Source organism: Mustelus asterias, chromosome 10 (genome assembly GCF_964213995.1).
Source record: "Mustelus asterias chromosome 10, sMusAst1.hap1.1, whole genome shotgun sequence".
NCBI classification, from domain to species: Eukaryota; Metazoa; Chordata; class Chondrichthyes; order Carcharhiniformes; family Triakidae; genus Mustelus; species Mustelus asterias.
The window spans coordinates 101,987,946-102,006,000 of record NC_135810.1 but is presented as its reverse complement, the minus strand read 5'-3'; the positions used below and the strand labels follow the sequence as shown (position 1 = coordinate 102,006,000).

At 45.0% G+C, this 18,055-nt stretch overlaps 1 protein-coding gene across 5 annotated transcripts in view; it reads left to right on the top strand.

The window, feature by feature from the left end:
* Nucleotides 1-18,055, top strand: part of LOC144499821 (F-box-like/WD repeat-containing protein TBL1XR1) — a 385,459-nt gene that overhangs the window by 181,898 nt on the left and 185,506 nt on the right. For 2 of the 5 annotated variants that reach the window (XM_078222337.1, XM_078222338.1), the window contains one exon: nt 2,641-2,762. The exons of the other annotated variants lie outside the window; for them this stretch is intronic. The gene's annotated coding sequence lies outside the window, so the exon portion shown is untranslated. The remainder of the gene's footprint in view (nt 1-2,640; nt 2,763-18,055) is intronic. 5 annotated transcript variants of the gene reach the window in all.

Below are 18,055 nucleotides of genomic sequence, written 5' to 3'. Positions count from 1 at the left end.
CAAAGCTCTTGCAACCATTATGGAATATGCTGACTGATCATATCTGAGGGATATCATGCCATCATCAGGACCACAGTTGATATGGCCTAACTTGGAGTAAGACCAGGAATTGAACTTGGGTTGCCGTGGACCTGCCATATTCTCAGACAGTTTGCTCACCCACTGAGCCACTAGCTGAGCTGACAATTTGAATTATAGAATCCCTATAGAAGGAGGCCATTCGACCCAACGAGTTTGCACCAACTCTCAACAGACCATCTTACCAAGACCCACCCCTCCCGCCCTATCCCTGTAACCCCATGCATTTACCCCGCTAATCCACCCACCCTACACATCTTTGGACACCAAGGGGCAACTTAGCATGGCCAATGCACCCAACCTGCAAATCTTTGGACTGTGAGAGGAACCCGGAGCACCCACAGGAAACCCACGGGGACATGGGGAGAACGTGCAGACTCTGCACAGACAAGCACCCAAGGCCGGAATCGAACCCAGGTCCCTGGCGCTGTGAGGCAACAGTGCTAACTACTGTGCCACCGCGCCGCCCTGGGGTTTATAGTTAGTTTGCAACAATTAATTTTTTTAAAAATTAGAAGTCAATGGGTGGGATTTTAGGCCTCGCTCATCCCAAAACTATAAAATCCCACCCGAGGTTAATGGACCTTTCCATGTTCCGCCCCTCGCCCACTCCGATTCCCATAGAGGGCGGGGCGGTAAAATTCAGGCCAGTATCGAGTGGGATCAAGGCAAGTGAGAATTGCATTGGCAACGAAACTAAAATCAAATCCCGTACTATTATGCAGATATTATATCATGAATGTTTTCAAATTGTCTTTGAGTAAGGGCGTTATAGTAAAAGTGACTCTCTTGTCAATAATTGCCCGGGATGTTTACTCGATAATTATAGTATCAGTGTAAAGTGGTTTCACTTTGCGCTGATGCTGCAATTATCGTGGAAGTGCCGTGTGAAGCTGGACTGGGCCCAACATGATGCCTCAGCGAAGCAGAGGCAGGCACACTTCAGGAGAACGTCTCAATTCACTTTTCTTTGCAGTCAGTCTTGGCCATAGCACCCAATTCATACTAAAATCGTTGGCCGTCGGTGTTTGGTGTAACTGCACCTTCAGTGATATTACTGAAGTGATACAATAATCCAGATTACCCTGTCCCTTTGAATGGGGGAAGCTGCTACTTTTTGGGGAGAAAGGTGTCATTACATTGACATACGGATGATTCAGTTTGATCTCAAGTCAGTTTGATCAATAGATTACGTGCAACCAGTCAGGCCACTGCCTAATTTTGTTTTTATTCATTAGTGGGACATGGGCCTTGCTGTCTGGCCAGTATTTGATTGTAAGAAGTCTCACAACACCAGGTTAAAGTCCAACAGGTTTATTTGGTAGCAAATACCATAAGCTTTCGGAGCAGAGCTCCTTCGTCAGATGGAGTGGTTCCCATCCTTAGTTGCCCTTGAGAAGGTGGTGGTGAGCCGCCGCCTTGAATCGCTGCAGTCCGTGTGCTGTGGGTTGATCCATAATGCCGTTAGGGAGGGAACTCCAGGATTTTGACGTTTAAAGTTTGTTTGCAACAATTGATTTTTTTTTTAAAATCCGAAGGTGGGATTTTACGGCCTTGCTCATCCTGAAACCGTAAAATCCCACCCGAGGTCAACGGACCTTTCCACGTTTTGCTATTACTTGTTTGATACCACGGTGAATAGTCAGCAGCTGTAGAAAGCTTTTGACATGGTGACAATTGGATGGTTGTGTTCTATTGTAACACAAGGTTCCTTGTTAGCAGCTTTGAAAAGCCTTACAGAGCTGATAAAGGCATTGAAAAGCAAACCGTCCTCCCTGAAAGTTCACCTCCTGAGATTCAGGCCTAGGCATGTTGCCAGGTTAATGTAGAAGGAGCTGTGTACGTCATTTGATCTGCAATGAAGTGGAGCTTAAAAACCGGAGGTAGAAAATGGTTCTGTCTCCATCTCTGCTGGGTCGCTTTTGACTCTCTTTTCTCTCGGCAGCACGACCGTCAATCATTTTGACTCTCTGCTCTGGAGCACTCTTCCCAAATTCATCTACCCCTTGCTACACAAAGGCTTGCTCAAAATTTTATTTTAATCTCGTTTCGGTCACCATCACTATTCAGCACTGATGAACCATTAGAATCCCTACAGTGCAAGAGGCCGTTCGGCCCATCGAGTCCGCACCAACCACAATCCCACCCAGGCCCCATTCCCGTAACCTCACACATTTACCCTGCCAATTCCATGACACTAAGGGGCAATTTAGCATGGCCAATCAACCGAACCTGCACATCTTTGGACTGTGGGAGGAAACCGGAGCACCCAGAGGACACCCACGCAGACAACGTCACAGATAGTGACCCAAGGCCGGAATTGAACCCGAGTCCCTGGCGCTGTGAGGCAGCGATGCTAACCACTGTGCCACCGTGCCGCTCGGGTCATCCAGACTCAAATCTTTGCCCCGTTCTCTCCCCACAAGATGCCGTCAGACCTGCTGAGATTTTCCAACGTGTTCTGTATTTGTTTCAGATTTCCAGCACTGGCGGTATTTTGCTTTTGCCCTCACTAAATCCGTCTCTCGTTTTTTTTAGTTTCTGGTTATTTTCCCCTTTCAGAAATGCGGCAACATTGTACCAAAAAGCATCTGATGATTATTGTGAGCCAGCGCTGAATCGTTGCTCGACACACCAGTCTGCTTTCCTCGCGTTCTCCCAAGTGCAGCATTAGAATCACCCAGGTGAAAATTTGGATATTTTCCATTCTTAAAGCATGAGATGACTTTTCACAAACCTCTTTAAGCCTTTGATCTTGTATGACAGTGTAGAGGTGACTGGCTGTTATACTGTACAATATTTGATTTCACTGTAAGCCAACATTGCAATTATTTTATTACACAGTTTGAAAAAGGCAATTAGAGTGAAGTGTTATTGCACAGTTAACCAGTACAGATTAATGAGCTTTCAGGCAACAGTAAGTAAAGGAAAATTACTGGGACCAAGAAATTAAATTCAAAGACTCTCCCTTTGGCTGGCTGAAAAGAAAATTAACTTGACAAAATGTGACATTCTTTCATTTAGTTATGCTGATTGTATTGTTCTCACATTGATTAAAGTGATGGAACTTTATGTCCTTAACATTTAGAATCATAGAATTCCTACTGTACAGAAGGAGGCCATTTGGCCCATTGAGTCTGCGCTGACAGCATTGCCACCCAGGCCCTATCCCTGTCACCCCACATATTGATCCTGCTAATCACCCCGACACACAGGGCGGGAATTTTCGGCAGCGCTCGCCTTAAGACCGGGAAATCCCTCATCAGGTCAACGGAACTTTGTGTGGTCTGTGTCCCGCCCTCTACAATTCCCGTGGCGGGCGCAACAGGTAAATTCAGCATGGCCAATCAACTTAACCCGCGCATCTTTGGACTGTGGGAGGAAACCGAGTCACCCCAGAGGAAACCCACACAGACACGGGGAGAACGTGCAGACTCCCCACAGACAGTGGCCAGAGGTCGGAATTGAACCCAGGTCCTTGGCACTGTGAGGTAGCAGTGTTAACCACTGTGCCACCCTGCCGCCCACCACCACGCCACTGTGCCGCAGTTCTTTTTCTCGGGAAAAAAAAATCACTCCCTGATTTCTGCCCTTCCTTTAACTGTTCCGACTATTCTGTAGCACATTTCTTGTTTTCACTACTCTAACTATATCTGTGAGGTGTTATGGTAATAATGAGGTGCTGGGATATGTGCCAGCAAACTTTCGAACCTTGCATTGCTCACTTATGTTTTGTTTGTGGAGATCATATGATGATGCATCTAATTTGCTAAATTTATCAAAATAGTCAAATGACGGAACTCTGAAATTAAAAAAACCCAGAAGATGCTGGAAATGCTCTGGTAGCGTCTGCAGAGAGAGAGAAAGTCATGATGTGGAGATGCCGGCGTTGGACTGGGGTAAACACAGTAAGAGTTTTAACAACACCAGGTTAAAGTCCAACAGGTTTATTTGGTAGCAAATACCATTAGCTTTCGGAGCGCTGCTCCTTCGTCAGATGGAATGGATATCTGCTCTCAAACAGGGCACAGAGACACAAAATCAAGTTACAGAATACTGATTAGAATGCGAATCTTTACAGCTGATCAGGTCTTAAAGATGCAGACAATGTGAGTGGAGGGAGCATTAAACACAGGTTAAGCACAGGGAGCATTAAGCACCTGTGCTTAATGCTCCCTCCACTCACATTGTCTGCATCTTTAAGACCTGGTTGGCTGGAGAGGTTCGCATTCTAATCAGTATTCTGTAACTTGATTTTGTGTCTCTGTATGCCCTGTTTGAGAGCAGACGTCCACTCCATCTGACGAAGGAGCAGCGCTCCGAAAGCTAATGGCATTTGCTACCAAATAAACCTGTTGGACTTTAACCTGGTGTTGTTAAAACTCTTACTGAGAGAGAGAAAAACAGAATTAACATCGAATGCTTCTTTCACTGAAACTCTGCTCTTTCACTCTCCACAAGATGCCTCCAGACCTGCTGAGTATTTCCAGCGATTACTGATCTTTAGTTCAGATTGGCAACCTCCCCACATTTTGCTTTTCAGCATGATGGAACTCAGTTGTTAAGTGACAGTACGCAAGTGCTGCTGCCTTCTCTACTGTTTAAAGGTAGTGCATGAGAGGTTTGTCCGAAGCAATTATGCATCTTATGAATATTCAAGCATGGGTAGTGACAGATGCTATGAACTGGTAGCCGAGGTAACCTTTATAATTATTCTTATGACCCAGCACAGCAAGCAATTGACCTGTTCTTTTTTTAAAAAGAAAAAAAACTTTTGATGAATAAATACGTATTCAAAGCTTCCTGGTCCAATACCATCGTACACGAGGCCGAACGGGTAAAAGTTTTTCAAATATTCTGAGGGCAGTCATCTTTAACCGGTGTAAATTCAAATAAAAGCAAATTACTGCAGATGCTGGAATCTGAAACCAAAAGAGAAAATGCTGGATAATCTCAGCAGGTCTGGCAGCATCTGTAAGGAGAGAAAAGAGCTGACGTTTCGAGCCCAGATGACCCTTTGTCAAAGCTCATCTTCCGGCTAGGCATGTTACGTCTCAACATCAAATTCAACAGCTTTGACAAAGGGTCATCTGGACTCGAAACGTCAGCTCTTTTCTCTCTGTACAGATGCTGCCAGACCTGCTGAGATTTTCCAGCATTTTCTCTTTCGGTGTAAATTCAAAGTTAATAGTAGAAATTTTACATTGGATATTAGTGGTAGCTTTAAAATAAAAGCTAATTTTCCATGTTCCTTTTTCTCTCAGTGTGGTTCAGTTGCACAGGAGTTGCCCAAGTCTCTTCATGTGTGAAATTAGATGCGTGTGGGTGTATGTGTGTTTGTGTCCACTGTGGATGTGCTGCAGTGTTGGAAGTGCAGTCTGTCAGACATGTTTAGGTTTAAGTTTGTTTATTAGTGTCACACGTAGGCTTATATTAACACTGCAATGAAGCTACTGCGAAAATCCCCCAGTCGCCACACTCTGGCACCTGTTCAGGTACACTGAGGGAGAATTTAGCATGTCCAATGCACCTAACCAGCACATCTTTCAGACTGTGGGAGGAAACCAGAGCACCTGGAAGAACCCACGCAGACATGGGGAAAACATGCAGACTCCGCACAGACAGTGACCCAAGCTGGGAATCGAACCCGGCTCCCTGACTCTGTGAGGTAGCAGTGCTAACCACTGTGCCATTGTGATCAGTTGTTGAACTGAGGTCCTGTCTACCTGTCAGGTGGATCGACAAGATCCCATGGTACTTCTGAAGAGGATAAGAGGAGGTTATCTCTAGTTTCCTGGCCAATATTAACCCCTCAATCATTGGGCAATATTTTCAGATGTTTACTCTCAGTGCTGCAATGTTCCGTCTGCACAGTTGGCTTTTCTCACCAGGTAATCCAGCACTTAGAGTTAAAAAAAACTGCTGCAGATGTTTTTAAATGGCACCCCGATCTGCACCAAAAGAAATGTCCCCCCTTCCCACATACACTGCGGCAAACTTCCACCATCACCGATAAGGTGAACCCCCCCCCCCCGCACGCAGACAATGGGGAACTACCCCGCCACACATGCCAACTGTGCCAGGCACTGCCTGGGCATGCCCCTGTCCCCCTGAGGGCTATACTTACCTGTGCACGCCCGACAGATTCCCTTCAACTACTTTGTGTTTTTAAATACCTATTGTAAACCTCATCGATGTGACTTCACATTGGCATGTGAGGATTCTAAGTGTGGGCGGTCCGTACGGCGGGGAAGCCCGCTAATCATATTTAAATTTATTTAAAGACAAGTTTGCCTATTCCGAACCAAACATTTGCTGAGTTATTTTTCCCACCTCCCTCACCCCAGTTTAATGTGTCTCCTGAGGAGTAGCATCTCCGATCAGTGCAGGGTTGTATTGTGTCAGTGCTGAATTAGCGTGAGTCTAGATAAAGTGCTCATGTCTCTCGAGCAGGGGCCTGAATCCACATTCTTTCCCATATTGCAATAGTGTCTATACTTCAATTTCTTTCAGAATTTTATTTATTAATGTCACAAGTAGGCTTACATTAAAATTGCAATGAAGTTTATTCTATTAGATAGAAACTAGGAGCAGGAGTAGGCCATTCGGCCCTTCAAGCCTGCTCCGCCATTCGTTTTGGTCATGGCTGATCATCGAATTCAATATCCTGATCCTTTCTTCTTCCATATCCCTTGATCCCTTTAGCCACAAGAGCGAAATCTAATTTCTTCTTGAAATCAGACAACGTTTTGGCATCAACTACATTCACTACCTTCTGGGTGAAGAAATTTCTCCCCACCTCAGTTCTAAAAGGTTTTCTCCTTATCCTCAAGCTATGACCTCTAGTTCTGGATTCCCCCACCCATTGGGAACATTCTTTCTGAATCTACCCTGTTAGAATTTTATAAGTTTCTATGAGATCCTCTCTCACTCTTCTAAACTCCAGTGAACATATTCCTAACTGACTTAGTCTCTCCCCACATGACCGACCTGCCATCCCAGAAATCAGCCTGGTAAACCTTCGCTGCACTCCCTCTATAGCAAGGACATCTTTCCTCAGATAAGGACTCTGCGATCCAAACCTGACAGGCGCGATTTTACCAAACAAAATTCTAAATGTCCAACAGGCGGCAAAACGGGAGGTTTTCCTGCCTGATCTTTGGGCGAGCTCAATGAAATGAATTTATGGCATTCTGTGCCAACACTGAGACCGCCATCAGACTGCTGAGGGGCCCATGGTCATGCGCGATCTCTTAGTATACACCCCCAACATCGCCGGCCCTGACCCTCCTACCTCCACCCTCCCGATCACCAATCCCACCACCCCTCCGCCCGGTGCCAGTTGCGATTCCTTTTTTTGGCTCCTGCTTAAATTTCCCAACCTGCTACGCTACTCGACCAGCACAGCGGGCCTGGAAAATCGTGTCCGACAACATATGAAGGACGATTCTCTGATCAGGTGCTCTCAGCATGGTGTGAGTTAGAGTGAGGGCCCTTTGGAAATGTGCACTTCCCCACAGATGATGATTTTCTGTCTATTTAAGTTGATGAATGGAACTCAACAACTAAAGGCCTGTGAATTCCCAGCTGCCACTCCTTGCCAGGAATGTTCAATCAGGAAATCAACCATATCATTCACAACAGTCTAATTATATTTGTTATTGAGGCAAAAATTGAGGAGCTTACTGCCAGGAAAACTGACTCTTGCCCTTTCCCCTCCATGATGCTTATTGCAGACACGAGTTCTAAATGGTTCCAACTATTGAGAAAACACATACGTTATCTGGTATTCACGAGAGGAATTATCTATTTGTTCCAGTCCTAGGTCTGAAATAGACCTGTTGGTAGAACCCGCAGAAACTGTTTTTTTTTAAGAAGTTCATAATTGCGATTGTGAGTCTCGCAGAGCTCATGGAGTGGAAGTGTGGAAAAAACTGGTGATGTCTGAGGAGGTAGATTATAGGTTTTGTTTGGTGACGGTTAATTGAAAGTGTCAGCCTCACTTTGTTTTGATAACATTTCCATCTCTGAGTCAGAAGGTTGTGTGTTCAAGCCTCACTCAAGAGAGACGTCAGCACAGGATTCAGGCTGACACTTCAGTGCAGCACCGAGGGAGTGCTGCGTGTCGGAACTGCCTTCATTTTGATAAGACAGAGACCCTGTCTGTCCTCCAATGTGGATGTAACACTTTGGTGCTGTGTGAAGAAGAGCTTTCCTGGCCAGTATTCATCTCCCAACCAATGTTAAACAGCTCATCTGGTTATTGAGTTGATTGCAGCTTGTGTTTCCTTGCTGTATACAAATTGCCTGCTGCATTTTCCTACATTATAACCTCTCTCAGTCTGGACATATTGTAAAATTAAGAACATGTGGCATGTGGTTACCATTGCTGCCTCACAGCGCCAGGAACCCGGGTTTGATTCTCAACTTAGGTGACTGTGCGGAGTGTGCAAGTTCCACCACCCTCCCCCATGTCTGTGTGGGCTTCCTCCGGGTGCTCCAGTTTCCTCCCACAGTCCCAAAGGCGTGCTGGTTAGTTGCATTGGCCGTGCTAAATTCTCCCCTAGTGTACCCAAACAATCACCTGAGTGTGGTGGCTAGGGAATTTTCACAGTAACTTCATTACAGTCTTAATGTAAGCCTACTTGTAACACTAACAAATAACCTTTAAAGTACGATTTTCCAATTTATTTCGGCTACACTGAGGGCAATGTGAGGCATAGCAAAATTTTCCCCCTCTGTCCAGAGCCCTCTCTCCCACACCTATGCTTAAGTATGCCAAAAGTACTGGTGTATGCAGTTTGCCACATGCAGCACTCTCCCCCCCCATCAGTATGCTAATTGTCCTACACACTGCCACAACCGTGGATGGACACAGCATAGGAGACTGACGGCTCATTGGTGTGGAAAAATGGGAGGATGAGATGAGTGGAAAGCTCCGAGCTTGAGATGGGAAAATGATGCAGGAGAATCCAGAATGGGTGGGACATCGGGACTCCCTTTTTCTCAAGTGAACCGAGGTGTAAACTGATCCCTCCCTCCCCCCACCCCCCTATTTTGAGCCCTGAGTAGTGAACTGCGTTTTTAATCTTGTGTGCGAGTATATAAAGTAATATGAATCACATGTGGAATATGCACTCGACATGGATTCCAGACACGAAGAGATATATAGCACAGCTGCATCATGACTGAAATTGGGCCCTGGGCCAAGTTCCAACAGCAATCTGCAAAATGAATGAAGGATAGGTTTTCAGACATGCATTAGCGATGGGTGAGGTATTTTGCCACAAGGACTTGGAAAATCCATTCTAACACGTCCTCTTTTGTTTGAATAATAACACTGTTATTGGTATGCATTCACAATGCTTTTAGCGTCTTCCCTCCTGCCATAAATTATTTATCTGACTTTGTTCTCTTCCAGTTCCCCTTTCCCAAATAACAGAATGTATTGATGTTAAACACGCACCCAGTCGCTAGGGCAAACAAGTCTAGCCTCTGGATGTTTGTGTAAATTCCATCAATTTAGCTCCTTGGCTGGCCCACCTCAAGTGCTGTACGGGATGAGCAATGAATCCAGTGGCTGGCTTTTTACGGGCTGAGTAGGCGTTCAGTTTGAATGTGGCTCTAATGGTAAGGTCTGCTGGCAGTAGCCGTCCCAGATATACCACACCCCGCCTTTGGAGGAAGTGATGTTATGCAAGCAGGATATGAAAGTCAAGTTCAGTCTTTGTCAACAGTCCAATTCAAATGTCATTATTAGGTTGCTCTATAACCCCCCTCTGAAAATTTCAGAAAAACCCTGAAATCAGACTTGGCCAAAGGCCCCGTTTTTAGTTACGTCAGAAAGTAGTTCAGTCTCCAGTGGTGCTTTCTGTGCAAAGATCTTGCATTTTTCTTTGACTGGTAATCACTTTGCAATTTATAATTTATAAGTTCAGGATTTAAGGATATTATTTTTCGCAAGTCAGCACTTTTGTGTAATGCAAGAATTTGCTACAATGCTTTTTGCTGCTTTACTGATCAGCCTCTCTGTCTCGGTGCCTGTTTCCCCCATTGCTCTGCATGGGACATTTTCCAATGTTGTTCATGCTGTTGCACACATGTCGGAAACAAGATTGTTTCCTCCCTTTTCTCCTTTCCTCCACTCCCCAAGACATTGCTCCCACATCATTGACCCTTTGGTACCTTACCCAAGTGGACATTCTAAATACGGGTTGAGACTGAGAGGCTTGGAAGGCTATTTGACCACAGATGGCATCACCCACACGCAAAACCAGTCATCTGTGTACGCACAAGACTTTTCAGCATGGATCACTGGCTGTAAATGTTAATATGACACTGATAGGCAAGGGAAAGATTTGTATTTATGTTGCAACTTTGCCTAAATCCAATAATTTGTGAGCTAGCACCAGGGGGCGGCACGGCAGCACAGTGGTTAGCACTGCTGCCTCACAGCGCCAGGGACTCGTGTTCGATCCCCGGCTTGGGTCACAGTCTGTGCGGAGTCTGCAACTTCTTCCCGTGCCTGTACACCCACCCATTTGGTGCATTGGCCATGCTAACGTCTTGCTCAGTGTACCCAAACGGACTGTAGCGACTGGGGGATTTTCACAGTAACTTCATTGCGGTGTTAATGTAAGCCTACTTGTGATACTAATAAATAAACTTTAAACTTTAGAAAAGAAAATCACCATGAAAACTTGAGAATTTAATTAGTGTTGAAGATTTTTAATTTTTTTTTCTGTCTTCGATTCTCATCGCTCACTGAATCCCATCTTTCTTTCCCAATCTTTATTTTGCTTTCTCTTCATAAGTTAAAACTGATTTATACTTCTTGGCTTATACTCTGTGTGGCTCAATGAGGATCCTTGAGTCTTAATTGTTTGAAGGGCTGCGTTCTGGCCTCTTGAGTATCACTAATTTTAATCGCTCCAGCATTGGTGACTGTGCCTCCAGTAGCCCAGGCTAAGTCTCTCCAGATCTTTTCCTTGCTTTCCTTTTTTAGGGCACTCCTTAAAACCTACCTCTTTGACTGAGCTTTCGGTCATCTCACCTAATAGCTGGAATTTTACCGCCTCGTCTACCCGAGGCTCGTAAAATCCCACCCGAGGACAACAGAGAATGCCATTCTGCGTGTCTCACCCGCCTCAGGGGTAAAATTCCAGCCAATATCTCCCAGTGTGACTCAGTATCATATTTTGTTTTTATAATGCTCTTGTGAAGTGCCTTGCGATGTTTTAACTATACAAATATGATGGCATTTTTATTTTTATTGCGCATGCCACAGATCCCCTTTAAAGGGCATCGTGTTGGATCAGACATCTGATCACAGCAAGCGAACACTCGGGCAGCTGTCAGCATAGTGAACGACAGGGGCTGTTCCTTCACCAGTGACTGCAAATTCTAGGCCATTACATTGTGACACACTAACTGGATATAATTGTGGTGGCTGCTGTAGCCCTATTAATGTGTAAGCACTTGCCGCAATGCTGAATGGCAGCAGCTGGATTCGCCCTTGTTGCTGTAGAAATCATAAGTCGATGATGCTGTTGGTAGGAGTGATAATGGAGCCACCACCAAGGGGCATCAAGTGTTAAAATAGTCATTGCTGAAACCAAGATACATATTAGAAGTGAACCTCGCATTTTAGAAGTCACAAAGTCAAGAAAAATTTTAGTTATGTCATAACTAATTTTCTGCTTTCTTATGCATTGGCGTTGTGTAAAAATACCTCATTCTTGGTCTGCTGCTTTTGAATATGTCACATTCTAAGAAAGTAAGCTGCAAAATTGACCTTTGTGGTGAACACAAAAGATCAAGAAGTGTGTCATGGCATTCCATTTTTCAAAATTAAATGTGTCTATCTGCGTGTAACAAAAACCAACGTGTTTTATAATGCATCTCCTTGCACCAACAGCAGAAAGCTGCTTTCTAAATATAGCAATAGCGACGTGCCCGTCAGTTAACTGTGCCACTCTTGGTATTGTGTACAGCAATATTCTGTTGAGCCCTGTCTTCCTACTATTTAACAAAATGAAGTGAAGCATGCTTCTCATTGGAACAGCGCAATAGCTGCAAGTTTATATAATCTCTGTGTTTTAGCAATGCTGATGGTCGATGTTCTATAGTACCAATGATATCTATGTATTGATCAGTTACACCAGTGTAGCAAAAACCATAGCCTGATCAATGATCATGATCAGCTGTACTCTTAGCATCCTATCATCTACATTTAATGATGATTACCGCTGTAAATTGGACCCCAGGAAAAGTTGTGTATTTTGGTTATACCAGTGCAACAATGTTCTTGTCATTTTACTATTATTTAATGGCTGAATTTGATTTTTGCATGCACAGTTGGTTTTGTTGACAGCCTCACATGATTTCCTCATTCCCTTCCCTAACTACTCACTGCGCTTGGTACAAATGGTGTACTTTATATTTTTGTTAGTTTTTTTGTGGCTCCTACTATAGTTTGCCAGTGCACCATAGCCACTCTGTTAACTGTTTCACTAACCAGCAATAACTATTTGCATTTTGATGCGCGACAATCAAGCACGTGGAACAAGGCTTCAGTTATTGAAGGCTTTTATTATCAAACAATGGAACTAACTAACACGAGTACACCAGTTCAGACTGGAGGGGTCCTGCCGGAGCAGAGGGTCTTATACCTCTCCTCCGGAGGCGGGGCCCCACCGGGATGTGCCATAATAACATTTACCACAGGTAAACACCCTAACCCAACAACATTATACAACCCCCACAGTGACAACACCCTAACCCAACAGTAACATAAGAACAACCCCCAGTGGTAACCAACGATGGTTCACCACACATTTATATAGCAACTTTAACACAAAAGACAATGGCAAGGCTCTTTACAAAAGTGTAATCGGAAACACTGACACTAAGCCAAAGGGGAGTATTAGGAAGGGTTACTAACATAATGTAATGTTTATTTATTAATCATAAGTAAGCTTACATTAACACTGCAATGATATTGTGAAAATCCTTTAGATGCCACACTCCAGCGCCACCCTGTTTGGGTACACTGAGGGAGAATTTAGCATGGCCAATGCACCTAACCAGCACCTCTCTTGGACTGTGGAAGGAAAGATACTGAAAGATTCGTCAAAGAGCTGGGTGTTAACGGGGATCGTAAAAGACAATAATTAAGTTGAAATGTTTAAAGAGGGAATTCCAGAGCCCAGGCTTTCAGTTGCCCATCTGGGGCCATCAATTGTGGGGCAAGTAGATTTTGGGATGCAGAAGAACCTAGAGTTGGAGGAATGCAGAGTTTGCCGAAGGTCGAACAGCTGTGGATGTTTAAAGAAATGGGTAGAGGTGAGGTTAAGAAGGAATTTGAATATGAAGGTGACATTTTTCAAGGCACTGGGGAGCAGGGGCCAATATAGGTCAGCGGTCACAAGTATAGAGTAACTGGTATGAGCTCGGATAAGGACACAGAGTTTTGAATGAGCTGCAGCTGATGAAATGAGGATGGGAGACTGGAATAGTTGAGTCCGGAGTTAACAGAGGCAGGGATGGGATTTCAGCAGTAGATGGGGTGAGGCAAGGGTGGAGGCTGGTAAAGTTACAGCAATAGAAGTAGACAAGCCTTGTGATGGAAAGGATGTGAGGTTGGCAGCTCAGCTCGAGGTCAAACAGGATGTCAATGGTGACAGTCTGATTCAGTCCGAAGTGGCCGGGGATGGGATCCGTGACGAGGATCCAGAGTTTGCGGCAGGGTCCCCAAATACTTAACCAGTGGAAAACTGGGCTGTAGCTCATCCAGGAGTCTGTGGAGGCATCAGGTGAGGGGGTAAAGGAGCAGAGCGAGATATCATCAGTGTTCATGGGGCGGCACGGTGGCACAGTGATTAGCACTGCTGCCTCACAGCACCAGGAACCCGGGTTCGATTCCCATCTTGGGTCATTGTCTGTGCGGAGTCAGCACGTTCTCCCCTTGTCTGCGTGGGTTTCCTCCGGGTGCTCCAGTTTCCTCCCACAGTCCAAAAATGTGCGGGTTAGGTGGATTGGCAATGCTAAATTGCCCCTGAGTGTCAGGGAGATTAGCAGGGTAAATACATGGGGTTATGGGGATAGGGTCTGGGTGGGATTGTGGTCGGTGCAGACTCAATGGGCCAAATGGCCTCCTTCTGCACTATAGGGATTCTATGATGGACTATGTGTGGAAACTGACGTGTAGATTGCACAGATTCTTTCAGGGTGGCATTCACTCGTTTTTGTTTCAAAGTTATCTTGGAATGTTTTTTTTATCTGTTGATTGGCTTGTATTTTGCTTTTTAAAAATTTTGATGCGATTCTTGTCCGATGACGTGATTTTCATTCACAAAAATACTGCGCAGTTGGCAAGTTTTTAGCTAAAGGAGTTTTGCTGCCTTTCAGAGAAGGGTGGTAGCTCAGAAGGACAGCGTTTCACTTTGTGTCATAGAGACACAAAAAAGTAAGTGATGCATTTGTGCTGGTTTTTGAATGTGTGATTGCAATGATTATTATGTAATGATGTGGACATAGATAAAATGTTTTCCAGTAACTGACTAACGACTATGTCTTACTTAAACCAATAATGGGTTCATTCTTTCCGTGGAATGTTTAAATCTTACTGTAACTGAATGTCAGCAAAATAGCTGTTTGCTAAAGGACACCTGCAACAGTCTCTGATTCCAGCCAGAGCCACGTCACCTTCTTATCCAGATTCAACCCTTACATAAATTCAAACAGAACACAGCAGTTCTTCCCTAACTTTCTCCCGCCGTGACCCCATTTGAATGCCCCAGACCTGGTATGACGTGACCCCAGAGTGAAAATGTGAGAGTGTGCAGACGTTGTTGAGCCAAGAGGGTGGGCAGTTGTGGTGGTCTTCAGTTGTTGTGGTGGGGGCTACAGAGCTGAGAATGGCCTTCACTTAGTATGGGGAGAGGTGGAGCCTTCAGTTGCTAGGTTGGTCGGCTGTGGCCTTCAGTTGTTGCGGGTGTTGTGGTTTGGGACAGTGGTAGGGGAAATGCCCGTTCGTCGTTGTGTGGAGGGATGGGGGAGATGCCCTTTGTGAAGCGCAGGGGACGTGTCCTTTGTTGTTCTCAGAGGATGAGATGCCTTTTAGTTGTTGTGAGGCGGTGGGAGGGGGTGGGGGGAAAGATGCCCTTTAGTTATTGTGAGGGGGGGAGATGCCCTTTCGTTGTTGTGTGGAGGGGTGGGGGAGATGCCCTTTGTGAGGGGCAGGAGCTATGTCCTTTGTTGTTCTGAGGCAGGAGATACCCTTTAGTTATTGTGACGGGGGGAAATGCCCTTTAGTTATTGTGAGGGAGGGAGATGCCCTGTAGTTATTGTCAGGTGGGGGGGAGGAGATGCCCATTAGTTGTGAGAAGGTGGGGGGGATGCTCTTGAGTTATTTTGGGGTTGGCTGAAGGTGAAGAATGACCTTTAGTTGTTGCAGGGAGGGGTGGCCTTCTGTTGTTAAGTGGGCGATGGAGGAGGAAGTGGAGGGTCAGTGCCAAAATAGAAACCAGCACAATAGCAGTCTGCGCTATTTAATTATTTAAGTGCACACTAATTATACAGATAAGGAAGTGGTTTTAAATTTAAGCTGTTTTGTGAAAATATTATAACTCCGTGGTTGTACTATGGGCAGCAATGTGGTACAGTTGTTAGCACTGCTGCCTCTCAGCGCCAGGTGCCCGGGTTCAATTCCCACCTTGGGTGACTGTGTGGAGTTTGCACAGTCTCCCTGTGTCTGCGTGGGTGTCTTCCTCAGGGTGCTCTGGTTTCCTCCCACAGTCCAAAGATTGTGGAAGTAGCTGGATCGGCCATGCTAAATTGCTCCTTATATCCAAAGATGTGCATCTTAGATCGATTAACCAAGGGAAATGTATGGGGATAGCACAGGGGAGAGGGCCTGGGTAAGATATTCTAGCAGAGAATTGGTGCAGACTTGATGGACCAGATGGCCTCTTCTACACTGTAGGATTTCCATGATTCTGAATGCTCCAGACATTTTAGAGAGTAAAAGTAATCGATCCCAAAGAGACTTGGGGTGGAATTTTCCCGTCCTGCCTGCCACAGGAATCGTGGGGGGGCAGACCAGACAAAGATTGGTTGACCTCGGGCAGGATTTTCCGGCCTTGGGGCGAGCGCAGCCAGAAAATCCCACCCTTGATTTCTCCATAATGAATTGACCTTTTAAAAAAATGTCATGGATTGCCCACCCAAGAACTAACCTGACCTTGTTCCTAAAGTCAATGTCCTGAGCTGTCAGTGGGCAGAAGTTCCAGCTCACTACAGTTCCGATGGTTGAGCGAAATCTCAGCAATTTCACACCCTTGGTATTTTAATTGAATTCTGCAATGGACTAATCCTTTGTGCATAAAATAAAGTTGTCGGAACCCAGGCTGCTTTTTCAAATAGACAATTTGGAATTTACACCATCATGGACTCTGTCCAACTACATTTCCGAAGGAAGGTGAATCAGCACTTGGAAGACTTGCTCCACAACTGTGGAAGGGGCTGAACAAAATATCCCGGGTATCAATCTCGCATTACAAACCGCATTATTCAAATTTGATTGGATCTGACGGCACAGAAGTGATTAAGTTTTGTAAGATGGTCTAAGCATCTCTGCCTGAATTTATCCTTCTAAACGTTAAGTCCCCGTGGTACCCAGCTATCTGTCCAGCTACCTTTTAAAGCATTCGTGCTAAGTACTTTAGGTGGGAGTCCACCCAGTTCAGAAGAATTTCTTTCTAATCTCTCATCTTGAGGTTTGTCACATTTGTGTGTTTGGTTTCCTAATTCTAATAAATGTAAATTAAATAGTTCTTCTATGCCTATTAGCATTTTAAAGAATTAGCAAATGTTGTTTCAGTCAGAACAGGTTGAGTTCTATTAGCCTGGCTTTATTATTTATTCTTGAGTTCTGCTGTTCCTGTTCCAATGCATCATTAAACCCCAAATCACTCACATTATTCTAAATGTTCTACTGAATCATTTATGTGGGATGAAAATAACTTCTTCCTGACCTGAATGGTCTTGAGATGCATTCCTGTGTTTAACTATTTTCAATAAATGTTGATAATCTTCTTTGCTTTCTGCATTTGCTACCTCAATCTAGTGAGATAGTTAACTGTATCACTGGCCCACCACCTGAAAGTTTCTGCTCGTGTTCCCTGGTCCCACCGGTGGCACACCCCCAGGGCGGGCTTCCTGATGGCGTGGAGTAGCTTCAATAGGAATTCCCATTGGCAACAACGGGACCAGAGGATCCCACTGCCAGCGTGTGGTGTGCCATCTCCCACTGCCAAGTAGAACACTGAAGGGAAGCCAGAGAATCTTGCCCTCCATCTATACACTTGCCAAGGCCGATGTAATATAAAGGACAACACAAGGACCTCCAAGTTCAGTGTTATCAGCAAATTTCATAATATCAGAATAGTGTCTAATATGTTAACCACTCGCCACATGTCAGTAATTGGGAATCCAGATGTGGCTAATCGCATTTCTGATTTGCAAACAAAGAACGAGTAATACACAATACTCATTTCACACGGCATACTTTAAACCGTGTTATTGTTTGTTGGCAAACTGTTAAGACAAAAGCAGAACAAAGAACAGTACAGCACAGGAACAGGCCCTTCAGCCCTCCAAGCCTGCGCCGATCATGATGTCTGCCTGAACTAAAATCACATGCACTTATGGAGTCCGTATCCTTCCATTCCCATCCTATTCATGTATTCGTCTAGTTGCCCCTTAAATGCCGCTATTGTACCTGCTCCCACCACCTCCCCGGGCAGCACGTTCCAGACATTCACCACCCTCTGTGTAAAAAAACTTGCCTCGCACATCTCCTCTAAACTTTTCCCTACGCACTTAAATCTATTACTTGACTTTCCTACCCTAGGAAAGAGCATCTGACTATCCACTCTGTCCATGTCACTCATAATCTTGTAAACCTCTATCAGGT